This window comes from Thalassophryne amazonica, chromosome 14 (genome assembly GCF_902500255.1).
Source record: "Thalassophryne amazonica chromosome 14, fThaAma1.1, whole genome shotgun sequence".
Classification (NCBI taxonomy): domain Eukaryota; kingdom Metazoa; phylum Chordata; class Actinopteri; order Batrachoidiformes; family Batrachoididae; genus Thalassophryne; species Thalassophryne amazonica.
The window spans coordinates 12,791,753-12,796,870 of record NC_047116.1 but is presented as its reverse complement, the minus strand read 5'-3'; the positions used below and the strand labels follow the sequence as shown (position 1 = coordinate 12,796,870).

General features: G+C 40.3%; 1 long non-coding RNA gene across 1 annotated transcript; it reads left to right on the top strand.

Moving 5' to 3' along the window:
• Positions 1-923: 923 nt before the first annotated feature.
• LOC117524114 lies at positions 924-4,807 on the top strand. The gene is made up of 3 exons (XR_004564716.1): positions 924-986; positions 2,794-2,903; positions 4,761-4,807. It is a non-coding gene; the product is annotated as an uncharacterized LOC117524114 (long non-coding RNA).
• The last annotated feature ends 311 nt before the right edge of the window (positions 4,808-5,118 follow it).

Here is a 5,118-nt window from a genome sequence, read left to right as displayed (position 1 = left end):
TAAACATGCACTCTGTTAATTGGAATATTATTTTTGCAATAAAAAATTTACATCACTACAGACTGTGATTGTCAGCTACTGAAATATGTTTTTTTATGGAAACAGATTGCAATGGCAGCTTATTATCCAGACGTCCGACAGACCTGAGTTACATACATTTTGCCATATTTTCTAAAAGCATAATATCTTTAGCATTTTTGGAAATAAGGAAAAATACATTAAAGGTATTAAAATTGATTTACAACATAATGTTTTCAACATGCATGAGCAGGAAACATTGACATTTAAATAAAACAGCTCATAGACAAATAATATTTTTTACTGGTCACTTCACAACTTGCAGTTCAAACATTATCAGACATGTTTTTAAACAAACATGCTGAACATGAGATGAATAGTCACACATGTCACAGTCTAACAGTGTTTGGTGGGAATTATTACCGTAACAACATATTTCTTCCTTTCTGATTCCTTTAATTTCAGCTGCTCAATTCATGTTTTCAGTGAGGCATGATATTATAATTATCCAGGATAAAACATGTACAATGTACACATTATAACACCTGGATACAATCATTTCTGAATGTAAAATGCAACATTCTCATTCTGGTAATGATAATAATAATAATAATAATAATAAAAAAAAAAAAAAGCTTGTAGTGCTCTCCACCAAACAGTTGGTGGCAGTGGTGCACCGAGTTGGGTTAAAACCCGCTGTTTAACAAAGAAGAAGAAGAAGGAGAAGAAGGAGAACACGACTTGGCTAACTAACAGTGCTGCATGCTCTCCGCTCTCTTTTGGCAAATAAAAGTTTATGTTCAAGAGGTTAATTTGCCTGTTCAGTCTCTATACTACGATTACGAGACCACTGAGAGCAGAACCGGAGACTAACGCTGGATGATCATCGACTGGATCACAGAAAACCAACACAACCACGAGTTAGCAGCTAGCTTCAAATGGCGAGGCCTTCCTACAGTCATCACGAGGTAATGGAACCTGATGTGAGCACAAACCCATTTTAGACAGAAAAGACAGAACTTGCTTGAAGCTTGATTATGCCAGACATGGACTAATGAGAACCAAACCAGCACATTTTTGACTAGCACGGAGCTAACGTTAGCCACAGAGAGGCACAGGCCTAATTCATATTTTGTCCATGTTTTAATATATTCTGATATTAAGCCAGAAGCCTAAAGGTGTCAAAGTGTGTGTGGGCATCTCACTTCCAAGGACATGCAGGTTATAATTGTCCAGGTCACTTATAAAAGAGGTCTTGATCTCAAAGGGACTAATTTGCTTAAATAAATGCTAAATTTAAAATATACGAGGGCTGTCCATAAAGTATAGGGCCTTTTTATTTTTTTCAAAAACTATATGGATTTCATTCATATGTTTTTACGTCAGACATGCTTGAACCCTCGTGCGCATGCGTGAGTTTTTCCACGCCTGTCGGTGACGTCATTCACCAGTGAGCACTCCTTGTGGGAGGAGTCGTCCAGCCCCTCGTCGGAATTCCTTTGTCTGAGAAGTTGTTGAGAGACTGGCGCTTTGTTTGATCAAAATTTTTTCTAAACCTGTGAGACACATCGAAGTGGACATGGTTCGAAAAATTAAGCTGGTTTTCAGTGAAAATTTTAACGGCTGATGAGAGATTTTGAGGTGATTCTGTCGCTTTAAGGACTTTTCACGGTGCGAGACGTCGCTCAGCTCTCTCAGCCGCCGTCGTCAGCCTGTTCAAGCTGAAAACCTCCACATTTCAGGCTCTATTGATCCAGGATGTCGTGAGAGAACAGAGAAGTTTCAGAAGAAGTCGGTTTCAGCATTTTATCCGGATATTCCACTGTTAAAGGAGATTTTTTTAATGAAAGACGTGCGGACGGGTCCGCGCGTCGGGACGCAGCTGACGCGGTGCGGCGGCACAGGAAAAACACCTCCGTGTTGATAACCATTTGTAAAATCCAGGCGGCTTTTGATGGCTTTCAGTGGAGTGAGTATATGAGAAATTGTTTAACAGCTGGACATGTTCCAACTTGTCCTTAAGGCTTTGAACAGAGGTGTTTTTCCTGTGACGGAGCGTCGCGGCGGCTGCGAGCCGACGCGCGGACCCGTCCGCACGTCTTTCATTAAAAAAAATCTTTAACAGTGGAATATCCGGATAAAATGCTGAAACCGACTTCTTCTGAAACTTCTCTGTTCTCTCACGACGTCCTGGATCAATAGAGCCTGAAATGTGGAGGTTTTCAGCTTGAAACAGGCTGACGACGGCGGCTGAGAGCGCTGAGCGACGTCTCGCACTGTGGGAAGTCCTTAAAGCGCCAGTGTCACCTCAAAATCTCTCATCAGCCGTTAAAATTTTCACTGAAAACCAGCTTAATTTTTCGAACCATGTTCACTTCGATGTGTCTCACAGGTTTAGAAAAAATTTTGATCAAACAAAGCGCTAGTCTCTCAGCAACTTCTCAGACAAAGGAATTCCGACGAGGGGCTGGACGACTCCTCCCACAAGGAGTGCTCACAGGCGAATGACGTCACCGACAGGCGTGGAAAAACTCACGCATGCGCACGAGGGTTCAAGCATGTCTGACGTAAAAACATATGAATGAAATCCATATAGTTTTTGAAAAAAATAAAAAGGACCGTTACTTTATGGACAGACCTCGTACATAACTTTTTATGACCATGACTAATATATATACTGTGTCTTTTAAGTTTAAGTAATGTCAGTGCCCAGAAAGAGACTTTATAAAGATAAGTTTGATAATATTTTCGATCATTGTTTGTTCCCCACCACAGTAACCATGCCTGCTGCCTTAAGAGTTGTTAAATCACTGAATCCTCCATCTGACCAGTCGGTTGAGTGTGTGCCTGCAGTTGATTCACATCAGCCCGATCTTTATCCCGAGGTTTGTACTATAATGGTTAAATAAGATTGTTCAGTGTCTTGTGCCAGAAGATTCTAAAAATTCACATTCAGCAAGCAAAATATTCAAAATTTCTGGCAAGAAATATTCTGTTCTGTTTGGGATATAATTTGAAAATACAGTAAAATCTGCCAGTAATGAAGTTGTATATACTAACTTTCCTTATTTAAAGAAATAATTTACAGGTCTTGTTACTTAATTGACATGTTTATTTATTGCTGATATAAAGTTACAGAATTCCTTTTATAAAAACTCAGTTTCTATGTCCCTTGCATAATGTTTCATTTGCATAGTGTGTGCATACTGTCTATGGTACCATACACTTGAAACAGGAGGACTTGTATGCTATACTACTGAGGTTTACCACCTTATCTGGTGTGGGAAAAGTGATCTGTCCAAAAAAAAAAAATTTTTGAGATTCTTTGGTGGGTAAATAGACCTGAGAAAGCACCAGAATTGGGGCTGAAACGATGAGTCAAGTAACTTGAATAATTCGATTACAAAAAATGTTTGAGGCAAATTCTGTGCCTCGAAGCTTCGTTTAATGTTGTAGCACATATGTCAGGCCTGTGTGTGGCGCTGCAACATCCGCAGAAAAAAAAACAAAAGGCGAGCATAACAGCTAATCAAATTAGCAACGATAGCTACCGCTTTCCAACATGACACAGAGTAAAATAAAGCCTTTTAAGAGAAAGATGGTCCACACTGATCATCTGAAATAGACTTACTGTGCATTTAAAGCGAAGCAGTGTGTTTGTCTATTTTTCTGCTCTACGTGGGGAGGGACTATTGACCCGGTGGCTGGCTGCTGTCTCTCTCTGCCCAGCGTGAGGAGCTCTCAGACCGGGCGAGTCACAGCTCTGTCCCCGGCTACATTGACAAACAGCAGAAGTCCACTCTTTCTTCTGTGTTTACCTCAGACTCACACTGTTTCACTTTTTAATGATGCGTTTTTGGGCAACACACAACACTTCACGAACACGGTAACTTAAATAATAAAAAACTGACTGCGATGCTGCATGTTCAACCTCCAGCTGAAATGCATCTGCTGAAGAGAGAGGGATAAAAAAAATCACGCAGGGACCCAGTCCATCAACCTTTATTTAAAAAAAAAAAAAAAAACTTGGTTAATTTTTACAAATTGGACAAAACAAAATAGAAGGCTACATCCCATCGCCATTTCAGCAAAATGACAGTGACATTGTGCCATTGCTTATAGACAGCCCATTGATGTTGTTTAAAACGCAAAAGTACTTTTTATCCGATTACTCGATTAATCGCCAGAATAATCAATAGAATACTTGACTACTAAAATAATTGATACCTACAGCACTAACCAGAATGCATTTGAGATTTCACATTTTTCTGGGGGACAACCACCTGACCAATCATCAGGGCCTTGCCAAGATCTTTCAAGTTTGTTTGTTTTTTTTGTTGTTGTTGTTGTTTTTTTCCTCCATGGCTCACTTTCATCACTGAGTGGTGGCCAAGTGGTTAATGCGCTTGGTTTCAGTGCAAAAGGTTCCGGGCTCAAATCATTTCTCCACGTAATGTGGAGTTGCATCAGGAAGGGCATCCGGCGTAAAACCTGTGCCAATTCAACATGCAGATCCACCTCAGATTTGCTGTGGCGACCCCGAGTGCAAACAAGGGAGCAGCCGAAGGGACTTACTTACCTACTTACTTTCATCACTCAGTTCATTCACAGATTTGTCCGTGCTGAAGATGAGAGGTCAACAGCATTGGTTTAATCCTTTGTGAAGCATAGGATTTAATGTAAAGTGAGAACTTCTGTATTAAGGTTGTAACATATGGATCTATATACATTTTGTGTTCCAGGAGAAGCAGAATGACATCATTCACAGTATCAAACAGCTAAACGACAGAGTTGGTGCACTGCATCCTTGGACTGTCCCTGAAAGTGTCGGTTCCCAGACATACCAGGAGAGAGAACAATGTGGACGCTGCTAAGATGATCATCCGAAGAATGGCCAGCTAAACCAGAAGTGTGGGCTTGAACCAATTCCAAGCAGTGCCTGGAAGTAATGGGCCTTCCAGTAAAGTCACTCAAAGAAGTGAGTTAATGTGTTTTCTGTTTGTTAGATCCTCATCACCTTAATAAAGTTTTGCTGTTTCATTTTTTACACAGTATATTATGAAACATGCTGTATTTATGGAAATACGGTAACTAAAGCCT